We start from the raw sequence: 12,580 nt of genomic DNA, 5'->3' as shown, positions 1-12,580 counted from the left end.
GTGCACACTAAAATAAAAAAAAATTATAAGCGAACTATTATCGTTTCAGGTGGCAGGGTGGTGCACCGGTGATCTTTGACCCTCGCAACAAGAAGGGCCTTGGTTAATTAATTATCCAGTTTGCTCACATAGCTAGAAAACACACAATCACAATGTAACTGGGTATTGGCCAAGCATCCCAATGCTAAAGTTACCTGCAAATTACTTCATTGGGATGACACTCGGCAGCAGAGCCGGATGATGGCATTGCTGGGGCCCTATGCCATTGTCAAGTTTAAGAGGCCCCTTCTATGAATGCCTGTATATTTTTGTCAGCAGAATGAAAATAACTGCTTTGGAGAGTCTTTTTTTCTCACCAATCTTTATTTATTAAGCAATTATGTTAAAACTCGAAACCTCGTGTCCATTTCTTGTTTCGTATTTAGAGATCCCCCCCCTCTCTTAATGCGAGGCCCTAAGCTGCAAGTGTGGCCGGTGTGAGCTCGCCTGTGATGAATCACACATATAATTGTGCACTCTAATTTTCTATGGGTGGCCAGGAGAATTGATTATTATTATTTAAGTGAATGCAATGGTGATCAGGGGATTGGATCCAGAGCCCCACCTACACAGTAGAGTACAATGGAACGCCCACAATACAGATTTGATCTGACCTGCGGATTGAGAAATTGAACTGTTTTGTGACGTGGAGGGTGTTTCTGAACGCTATTATGGCCGACCCGTCCCGACGGGAGGAGAGAGGACAGGGTGGACCGGCTGCATGAGCTTACTCTCCGGCACTGCACAGCACAACATCGCCTCCCTACTGCCAAAATACTCGGCAGGACCCTCCTGAAAATGAAAGTCTTCGGAATCAGTGAGGCCTGTCCTTGGGAGGACAGGCGTAGTCTTGGTCGTCACAAGCGAACATTTGTTTCTCCACATTAATTTGTATCCCCGGGTTACCATCAGGGCTGGGCGCTGTAAGCTTAGCTTCTGAGATCTGATGAGACTGGCCGTTTTTTAAAAGGTAATTTCGGCATCTGGAGCCCAAGCATGCAACAACTTTATGCAACGTCTTGGTTATTTTGGTAAAGTCACGTAGAATGGAAATAAAATAATAAAAATAAAACATAATAAAAAATAAAATTCTCACGACGTTTCTGCCAAAACACAAGTAGCCTTCTTCAGGCGAAGGAACAGAACTGTCGGGACGACAGCGCTTCAATAACTGCTGCTAAGATTCGCAGCGTCTTTTAAGCTAGGTGGGAGAGGTAAAGCGCCTTGACAAAGGAGTTTACATATCAAACAGGAGAATTTAGCATTGAAATCGCTGTGTTAAAGTGTTGGATCAGCAGGGTGTCAATGTCAGAAATAAGCATGTATTTGGGAGATTAGCATGATGTTAATGTGAGGGATTAGCATGTGACTGGTCACGGAAATAGCTATGTTAAAGTCAAAGTTTCCATCTCAACAGAGGCGTTTAGTATATGGACGCTAAAGGACTGCAACTACCCAACTATAATACAATTAACCGATGTGAAAAAAAACTAAGTATAAACTACATCAATATAATAAATGTACTCAATATGTTCTTCAATATGTTGATCTATAAACATAAAGTAACTGTGTATACACTACACTATATAATGAATACCATATAGTAAACGAATTAATAAAACTAAAATATAAACTACATCAATGTTATTCTTAGTTTTTTCGGTAAAGTCACGTTGAAGAGAAACAACAAAATAATAAAATATATATAAAACAATAAAAAATTCTCACGACGTTTCGACCATAACTCAAACGGTCGTCTTCAGGTGTGTTGGTTCGCATAAATGTATTTTTAAACGGCGCATTTATTTATTTATAAAAAACGTTAGCGCCACGTGCAGCGATTTGGCAGTTTACCCAGGACTAGTCCATCTATATTCTGAAAAGAGGAGGGGGGAGACGAATTTTTTTTATAATGTATGCTGTCTGAAAGCCACTGTAAGCGTGAACAATCAATTAAGAACTGAAATGGTTTATCAAATCTTTCCAATGATTGCTAAGATAGAATCCATCTTCTCGGTTGAAATTGTCTCTGTGCTCGTATATGTGGATAGCCTCATGAACGAATCTCTCATGGAAGCCAGATGGCTTACAAAGAACCTCTGTCTTGGAAAAGTCAATGGCATGTGACTAATGAATACCATATAGTAAACTAATAAAAAAACTGAAATACAAACTACATCAATGTTATCAATGAACTCTATATACTCTCCATCAGCTGAGCTACTAACAATAAGTCATTATACATTACAATGCCATATGGCGAAAAAATGGGTGGCGGTTTTTTCCTTCTTTCCAACGTTAGCACCACGGAGAGCGACGAGCCTCGTTCAGACGGACGAGTCCATCCATGCTCGGAACGGAGGAGGGGGGAGAAACAGCCACGATGTGCTGCTCTGTCCTGTGTTGCGTTACAACCATGCCATAAACTAGACTACTATACATTGTAACGTTATACCTTCCAATCTAAACTACATTGTATAATATCGTATACACAGCCCAATGTAAGCTCGAACATTATGCAGTATATTTATATGTCTTCAACTAAACTTTTTCCTACATTACACGACTATACACCGTAATATACACTACCATAGACAAACCCACCCTTGAATTACACAATGCGTTACTTTACACTACCCTATACTTTAGACTGTAAAATGTTAGACTTGTAATATTACACTATGTATTATTCTACCAACCCTACTGTATACCACACTGCTGTATATTCACAATACAATTACGATACTATATATTACCTTATGAATTATGTTAAACATTACAATGTTATACTATTTATTATTATATAACATGCTATAAACCATACCATTGACCGTCGTGTGAAGAGGCAGTGCCAGCGAATGGACTGCAGTCTGAATGTCACCATAAAATACAATCAATTAAGAACTGAAATTGTTTATAACGTCTTTCCAATGAAATTTTGATTTAAAGCTTTCGTGACTGCAGTAATTCATATTCTTAGTTCTTTCGGTAAAGTCACGTTGAAGGGAAACAACAAAATAATAAAATATATATCAAACAATAAAAATTCTCATGACATTTCGACCATAACACAAACCAATTCCTCGACCACATCAGTTCCATACACCCAGCCATCAGATTCACCATGGAGGTCGAAAAGATGGCAAGCTACCCTTTTTGGATGTCCTAATTAAAAGGAGACCTGATGGTTCAATGAGCCACTCTGTCGACAGGAAAGCTACGCATACGAATGCTTACTTAAAACCGGATTCCCACCACCATCCATGCCAGAAGAACTCCCTCATCAAGACTCTATACCATAGAGCCCAATGCATTTCCGACCAGTAACACATTGCCAGTGAACTTAAGCACGTACACCAAGCTCTCAAGGCTAATGGTTACTCGGACTACACAATCCGCAAAGCCATCACTCCAGCCATGAAGAAGGATCCTCTTGAGGAGCCATTCAAAACCATCACCTTACCCTACATTGCGGGGGTCACAAAAAAGATCTCCAAAATCCTGAATAAACACAAGATCCAGGTCCGATTCAACACAGTACATAAAATCCGTGATCTGGTTCCGTCTGTAAAAGTGGTTCCAGACATACAGTACCCGGGCGTCTACAAACTAAGTTGCCTCTGTGGTAGCAGTTACATTGGAGAAACCAAACGACATATCTGGGACCGCATCCGTGAACATAAAGCAGACTTGAAACACGGTAGGACGAGCACCTCAGCCGTGGCAGATCACTTATAATTCAGTGGGCTCACATGACATTGACTTCTCCAAGACGGACGTTCTCTGCAAGCCATCCGGCTACCATGAGAGATTCGTTCATGAGGCCATCCACATATACAAACACAGAAACAGTTTCAACCGAGAAGATGGATTCTGGCTTAGTAACCATTGGAAAGACGTTATAAACCATTTTGGTACTTAATTGATTGTATTTTATGGTGACTTTCAGATCGCAGTCCATTCGCTGCCACTGCCTCTTAATACCTTTCACACGACGGTCAATGGTATGGTTTATAGCAGGGGTGTCCAAACTTTTTTTCCCGAGGGCCACATACAGAAAAATATACGAAGGATTGGGCCACTCACTAGACGTGAGGTATACTGCCTCACTTCTCATGCACTAATATTGTCAAAATCAATCAAATGCAGGTAAATTACGTTTGATTATTGAAGAAAAAAAGCCTCCATCATAGCTCTTAATTAGTAGATATTAATTTTATTTTTTACAAAAAGGTTGGCAGGTAATTCTCTCAGTGACAGCCTCAGATTGGTTCTTAGGGTGCTGATCCCCCTTCATTGTCCATATGAAGGGAGAGACAAGAAGACAAATAGGGGATGTGGATATTTCAACCTTATTACACAAATAAATTATTGGGCTTGTTAACACATCAACTAACGTTTGTTAAAACAATTGTCATCAACTTTAATTGACTGAATTTATGAAGTAATTGGGCTTATTAACAAATGAAAACGGTGTGTATATTTTTAACTCACCTGTAATGGGAATAATGTTACGCTCAGTGGGAGCAGTGATGCTGCACTTTGGTCTGAAGGATAGCTGGCAGGTCAGGAGTAAGTTTGGTGGTTTAGATGCGAAGGACGTCACAGAGATGGCTGTCGGTCGTTCTGGTTCTCAGCCTGCTTTTGTTCAGCGTTAACAGAGAGAATGTCTGCTCACTTATGTATGTTGAGCCGAACAGACTCATCATTCGTTTTGCATGGCGTCTCGTCGGAGGAAACTTGGCCTTTTCCAAACTCCGGTAGAAGTCAGGTAGGGAGAGAAGCTGATGCTGATTCTTCAGAGAATCATCACACTGAATTTCGATCAGTTCTAATTGCAGACTCTCCTCCACTTCTTTTGCATCCATTGAAAACGGAGCCGCAAACAGTGTGATTTCCTTCTCAATGACAGAAAAATCTTGGAAGCGCTGACTGAATTCTGTCATGAGAGATGTGATCACAGACACATATTCTCCCATTTTTGCAGAGAGCTTGGCATTTGGAAATGCGCATTCATTTCGGTCAGCGTGGGGAACTGCGCTACATTGAAGTTGCGCAGTTGTGACTCGAAGAGACGGAGCTTCGCACGGAATGCTTTCATGTGCACATACAGCTGTGGTACCAGCTGCTCTTTGCCTTGTAGTCTCGTGAGATCAACTAAAAAATTCCAGGCCTGCCAACCATAAAGGGTCACTGATCTCATGGAGAGGTCTGCCCTTTTCTTTCAAAAACTTGTCGATATTTGATCTCAGGGAATAAAACCACTGCAGCACGGAGCCGCGACTGAGCCAGCGCACTTGAGAATGGTAGAGTAGGTCCCCGTATTCAGCATCGACATCAGAGAGGAACGCTTGCAATTCTCTGTGGTAAAGCCCTCGGGCCATAATTTTTTCACATTTTTCACAACTGTGTTCATCACATCGCCAAGCTGGATTATCTTGGCACAGAGGGCTTCTTGGTAGATGATACAGTGCATTTTAACAGTCTCACCTCCGCTCTCCTGCACCTTGGCACTCACCATAGAAGCCATTCCTTTGCGCTCGCCTGTCATTGCTGGAGCCCCATCCGTTGTAATTCCACACAGCTTGTCCCATTTAAGTCCAGCCTGGTTAATTGAATCTGACACAGCTTCAAACATGTCCTTCCCAGTTGTTGTCCCCTTTAGACTCCGAAGATCAAGCACTTCCTCCGTAATGCAAAAATTCTCATTAACTCCCCACAAAAATATTAACAGCCGTGCAGTGTCCGTGGCATCTGTGCTCTCATCACATGCAATCGAGTAAAAATCGAAAGCACAAGCTTTATCTGACACTTGCTGTTTTAAGCTAGCCGAGAAGTCTTCAATTCGCCGCACAACCTTATTTCTGGACATACTAACATCGTTAAAATCCTGCATTTTCTCCAGGCACATTCCCACGACTTTAGTGAGGCACTGTTTGATGAAGTCACCGTCTGAGAAAGGTTTCCCGTGTAGGGCAATGAGTTGAGCTACTTCATTGCTGGCTATTGTTGCATTTTCTTGAGCTTTGTTAGCACGGAAAAAAACCCTGCTGCTGCGTTAGCAGGCTAGCTTGCCATTTGCTTTACCTTCTTTCTCCGCTCGGCGCCAGTGTAGGACGTGAAGGTCTGATGTTTCCTTTCATAATGCCGTCGTACATTGTACTCTTTCATCACGGCAACACTCTCATTACAAATCAAACAAACACACTTCCCCTTGGTTTCAATGAAAAAAAAATCATTTTTCCACCGAGTCTGAAATTTTCTGCACTCGCTTGCAATCTTGCGTCTCTTCGGTTCCGGCATTTCTGGTGACCCTGAGCAAATGTTTTCTTCGATTGCTTGCTTTGTGGAGACGCTGCCTTGTTCAAGACAATAGCGCCATCTAGTGTTTAAATTAAGAAATGCAATACAGTGGGCCATAGTCCATTATATTTTTAAACTTTGATACGGGCCAATTAAAAATGGATGGCGGGCCGCAGTTGGCCCGCGGGCCGTCGTTTGGACACCCCTGGTTTATAGCATGTTATATAATAATAAATAGTATAACATTGTAATGTTTAACATAATTCATAAGGCAATATATAGTATTGTAATTTTATAGTGAATATATGTGTGGTATACAGTAGGGTTGGTAGAATAATACATAGTGTAATATTACAAGTCTAATATTTTACAGTCTAAAGTATAGGGTAGTCTAAAGTAACTCATTGTATAATTCAAGGGTGGGTTTGTCTGTGGTAGTGTATATTACGGTGTATAGTTGTGTAATGTAGGAAAAAGTTGATTTGGAGACATATCAATATAATGCATAATGTTAGAGCTTACATTGGGCTGTGTATACGATATTATACAATGTAGTTTAGATTGGAAGCTATAACGTTACAATGTATAGTAGTCTAGTTTATGGCATGGTTGTAATGCAACACAGGACAGAGCAGCACATCGTGGCTGTTTCTCCCCCCTCCTCCGTTCCGAGCATGGATGGACTCGTCAGTCTGAACGAGGCTCGTCGCTCTCCGTGGTGCTAACGTTGGAAAGAAGGAAAAAACCGCCACCCATTTTTTTCGCCATATGGCATTGTAATGTTTAACGACTTATTGTTAGTAGCTCAGCTGATGGAGAGTATATAGAGTTTATTGATAACATTGATGTAGTTTGTATTTTAGTTTTTTTATTAGTTTACTATATGGTATTCATTAGATAGTGTAGTGTATACCCAGTTACTTTATGTTTATAGCTCAATTTATTGAAGAATATATTGAGTACATTTATTATATTGATGAAGTTTCTACTTAGTTTTTTTCACATCGGTTTATTGTATGATAGTTGGGTAGTTGCAGTCCTTTAGCGTCCATATACTAAACGTCTCTGTTGAGATGTAAACTTTGACTTTAACATAGCTATTTCCATGACCAGTCACATGCTAATCCCTCACATTAACATCATGCTAATCTCCCAGTTACATGCTAATTTCTGACTTTAACACCCTGCTGATCCAACACTTTAACACAGCGATTGCAATGCTAAATTATCCTGTTTGATATGTAAACTCCTTTGTCAAGGCGCTTTACCTTTCCCACCTAGTTTAAACGACACTGCGAATCTTAGCAGCAGTCATTGAAGTGCTGTCGTCCCGACAGTTCTGTTCCTTCACCTGAAGAAGGCTACTTGTGTTGTGGCCGAAACGTCGTGAAAATTTTATTTTTTATTACGTTTTATTTTTTTATTTTTTTTCCCATTCTACGTTACTTTATCGAAAGAACCAAGAAGATGAATCCCTGCAGTCACGAAAGCTTTAAATCTGAACTTTACGCAATTAAAAATCATAGTGTAAGATAAGACTAAAATCGTTGTCTGCTGTGAGGATCTTCTGTACTCAGGGCCCCGAATGTTTGTGGCAAGTGAAAGTTTGTCTCAGCAAAATATAAGATTTCTCACAGTAGCATACCGTATGACCACACGTCGCTCTGCACCTTGTAGAGCCCATGGAACATGCTTTCTGAAGACATCCACTTTACAGGCAGAGGCACCTAATGGACATGACCACATGGCCACATGCACAACAACAATACGTTCAGTAAATTCAGTTCAGGCCGATGCATCGCGATTCGTCATACGTTTTTTTGCGTCAGGCCACATTCATCTGGCCAAATTAGCGTCATCTAGCCCTCCACTACCCTGAAGGGTTAAATGTGTAGTGACATCACGGGATATCACTGTGTAGTGCCGGCCCTATTGACATCGCGGATACCACTCTGGTGTGGGTGTAGTACCGGCCCTAGAGGGGCTCGGTCAGTGCTGATTGATCCCGCTGGATGGCATCACGCTTGGCGTGCAGTGCCAACCCAACAGGATAGGGTGTGGGAGTGCCTGCCGTAGGAAACGGGTTACTAAATGCCATGGCACTCTGGTTGACCCGAGAGGACACGTGACCGGTTAAGTCTACAAAGGGGCCCCAAGTGGGGGCTAGGGGTGGTCACGTGGTCGGGGTCCAGATCCTGCTGCTCGATGATTCTAGAAGGTGGTCGTGGCCAAGGGCGGAGCCAGCCACGCCACAGAGAATATAAGCTGGGTCCCCCAGAGGGACCGGCGTTGTTGTTCATCCTGAAGAACCTTTGTCTACGTCTACGTTCTACCGAGTCTCCAACACATGGACTGGGACCCGAGCTGTGGTCCCGTTCTGTCGTAGCTAGTCATGTTGTAATTAGTGTAGTTAGCCTGGTGGTCACCACCACAGGTTGTTATTCTGGGCCAGTTACCCCGTGTACCACACGGGGGGGGGAGGAGGAAGGGGATTTGTGAAATTGCATCCATATTTTGAACTGTCGGCAGAGCAGGGAGATTGAATCCAATTGCCGACCTCTGGATTGCAAGTCCAGGGTGGGAGAGCCATTGCACCACCGTGTGTGGCAGCACCACCCACTCTTTTTTTCTTAGGGGCTGTGCAAAATAAAATAAAAACATTGAGTACAATTAAAGTGATGGGCCTTCCATTCCGATGATGGTGATGACATTGGCGATACTGATAATGATGCTGATGATGCTAAGTAAGGTGAAGGACTCACTTTGCCCTTCACCACGTAGTTGGGGTCAGTCTGGACGTTCCGTGCCAGCCCAAAGTCGCAAATCTTGGCGATGTGTCCATGCGTTACCAGCAAATTCCTCGCAGCCAGGTCGCGGTGGATGCACTAAAAAAAAGAAAATAATTCCATGTGTGGCCTTCAACAAACTTGGGGCAACTTCTGTGAAGGTCGGCCACGGTACACGACGGGGTGGGTGCCCAGCACCACGCCCGGCTGCCTTTGTCTCCCCAGTGTAGATGTTTACACACCGCACCAGGTACTCATTTGAGACTGAGTCCATCTGGGGAGGCCCAAGACCGGTTCAGATAATTGTCACTGGTGTTGGCCGTGAGCGGGAATCGAACTCTGGCCGTTGGGTTCGTAGCACAGTGAACTAACCACTGAGCGACCACTCGCCACCCAGACAGACATATTAAGGGCAACAAAGACGTGCACCACAGACACAGTCACATACAAAGACACAGTTAAACACGCACAGTCACAGGGATACAGTTAAACATACTCTTTGGTTCTTTCGGTAAAGTAACATAGGTATAAAATAAAACAAATCACGACGTTTCGGGCGCAACACAAGTGTCCCTCATCAGGTGGGAAAGCATGATCTGCTGCTGAGGCAGACTGTTTTAAAAGGTTTGAAATAGGTGTAGCCTAAGGGTCATAAAGAAGTGGGCGGGGCTAGTGATGTTAATGTGAGAAATTAGCATGTAAATGTAAGATCGGAGAGCGGCCTCCTCGACGAGGGCTTCAAATCAAGACAGTTAAACACGCGCAGTCACACATGGTCAAATTGAAACACAGAGGTGAATTTCCGGAGGTTCTTAAAGATGGTCATGGCCCTGTAGGGATAGAGACAGACAGGCACGGAGATACATACAGAGAGACACAGAGACAGGTTAAAATCATCACGTATTTTCATCATTATGTTCCACCACTCTTTTAACCGAGGAGAGAGGCTCACTGCTGATTCACTCATCTCGCGACTCACGTTCTTGTGAGCGAGGAAGGCCATACCGCTCGCGACCTGCTCCGAGAAGCTCGGGAGGTTGTCCACCCCGGATGGAGTAGAGTCGCTCACGATCGCTTCTCTCTCCGACGATGACGCGTCCCAGCCTGCGGCGCACAAGGAAGCCCGGACGATTCAGAAATGCCCTAACTATAGAGTATCTATACTAGATCATCGATTATTCGGCGGCTACGGGGGGGAAGGGGACGCCAAATTTTTTTTAACAACGCCGGATATTCACTACATAATAATTTTAAAAAAGCTAATTTTTTGCACATTCTTGCATAGCATTGTTTTTAAATGTTGTGAATGTTTTGTTGTCTTTTAAATTAGTTTACTATATGAAATTGGTGTGAATAAACATACAAATACACAGAAATAAATATCCTACTGTAAAATGTAACCTATTTACTGTACCGTACTTACCAATCCAATCTCGAAGACTCTGAATCGAGTGATGTATATACGTGCAGTATTGTCATTTTTTAAAGTTGTATTTAGTGTATAATGTACCGTCCGTAATATTTAACACTGAAATGAAGTCGGTGGCCGCTCTGGTTAATAACGCGGTCTACTTCGCAGTAGACACAGTTAGAGCGAACACGTACATGATTAGAAAAAGAGAGTCGGCCAAGTGTTGTGTGGTGTAATTACCCAAATTTGAGAAATTTACTCGCAAATTATTCCATCGGGGAAGCTGCCTAATAACATCACAAACCCACTTGGCAGGGTAAAGCCCGCTTGCAAGGCTGTGGCTGCACAGGGGCAGCTGCCCCCAGTCCATGGAAACTGGTACTGATGTAGTTTACGAATCGCCATGGGCGGCATGGTGGCACATTGGTAAGTAACCCTTGCGACTTGCAGCAAGAAAGCTGGGTTTGATTCCCGACTCGGGCGCGTTTCGGCGTGGAGTTGTCATATTCTCTTCCCCTGTTCGTCAGAGTGTGTAAGTCCAATGGAGTGTTTGAGTGAGTGTGTGAGCGAGTGAGTTAGCGTGAATGTGTGAGTGTGTGAAGATTGTATGTTCTCCCCCTCTTCTGGGTCTCCTCCGTGTTCTCGAGTTTCCTCCCATAGTAAAAAAAATACCCAATACAACGAGTCTGGCATTGGGCAAAACATCCCAATACTGAAAAATCACCTGCAAATTACTCAATTGGGACTACACAGTGACAGCAAAAACTTCGCAGGACCCTCATGAAGAAGTCTTGAGTTTTTGCACAGTAAACAAATGTAATAATAAATCTTGACTTAAAGCTTTTGTAACTGCAGGAAGACATTCTTTGGGTCTTTCGGTAACGTCACGTAAATAGGTTCAAATGAAATAACCAAAAATAACAAAAAACTACGGCGTTTCGATCACAACACAAGCTTTTGTCATCAGGAAGAAAAAAAGAGAGGGGGACAGCTGCTGAGGCAGACAGTCTGCCTTATCTCAACCGGTGTTGTCCCTATCCTAGGTAAACTCTGTCTTAAATGAGTACCTGGTGCAGTGTGTAGACATGAGCACTGGGGAGACAGAGGTGGCTGCATGCGCGTAGTGCTGACCACCCACCTCCTCGTGGGCCATGCCGCCTAACAGCAGCACAGTCTGTTAAGGCTTATTTGGGTGATCTTCATCTTTGTTGTACGCTTGTGCCATCTTGTGTGTCTGCTGTCACAGATTCCAGGCTACAACCCTCCGGAGTCCACCCCATGGGGCTCCCCTTCTCCCCGGCCCAAAAAACCCAGACAGTACTCGTGCATCATGCATGCGGTGTCAGCAAGAGGTAAGAGGTGCATGAGTGGGCACACACTCTGGGTTTTACATCTGCAGAGTTAGTTAAGTGTACAGTGTGCTCGCAAGCAGAGGTGAACAATAAAAAAAAATCAGTGGCGGTTATGAGAAACGCTACCCTGAAGTAACGGGCGGTTTGCACTCTGAACTTGCAATCCAGAAGTTACTGGTTCGTTTTCCCATCGCAGCGTTTGAAACAGTGGCGCAATTTTCTTAAATTTACAATTTTTACCTTGCCAACCAGTACAAACAGCCAGGTGAGGTGTATAAGCGTCACTATATATGAATAGTTTAGGACATCTTATGCTCACAAACTCACCCGTTCACGCACTCAACCACCAACTCAATCTCACTCAAATCACCAACTCACTCTCACTCAAACCACCAACTCACTCAACCATCAACTCACTCAACCCACCATCTCACTCAAACCACCAACTCACTCAACCATCAACTCACTCAACCCACCATCTCACTCAAACCACCAACTCACTCAAACCACCACCATCTCACTCAAACCACCAACTCACTCAAACCACTATCTCAAACCACCATCTCAAACCACCAACTCACTCAAACCACCATCTCACTCAAACCACCATCTCACTCAAACCACCATCTCACTCAAACCACCATCTCACTCAAACCACCATCTCACTCAAACCACCAACTCACTCAAAC

The 12,580-nt window shown here is 43.3% G+C and overlaps 1 long non-coding RNA gene across 1 annotated transcript in view; it reads left to right on the top strand.

Annotated features, from left to right (window-relative positions):
- The window catches only part of LOC142923780 (uncharacterized), a 71,334-nt gene extending 59,449 nt beyond the window's left edge, over positions 1-11,885 (top strand). The window contains exon 3 of the long non-coding RNA XR_012940834.1: positions 11,786-11,885. This is a non-coding gene — a long non-coding RNA (uncharacterized LOC142923780). The remainder of the gene's footprint in view (positions 1-11,785) is intronic.
- The last annotated feature ends 695 nt before the right edge of the window (positions 11,886-12,580 follow it).

This window comes from Petromyzon marinus, unplaced genomic scaffold (assembly GCF_048934315.1).
Source record: "Petromyzon marinus isolate PM22_M1 ecotype Great Lakes invasive population unplaced genomic scaffold, UKy_Petmar_22M1.pri1.0 PM_Scaffold_7, whole genome shotgun sequence".
Classification (NCBI taxonomy): domain Eukaryota; kingdom Metazoa; phylum Chordata; class Hyperoartia; order Petromyzontiformes; family Petromyzontidae; genus Petromyzon; species Petromyzon marinus.
The sequence above is the reverse complement of the archived record's forward strand: the minus strand, read 5'-3'. Positions and strand labels throughout refer to the sequence as shown.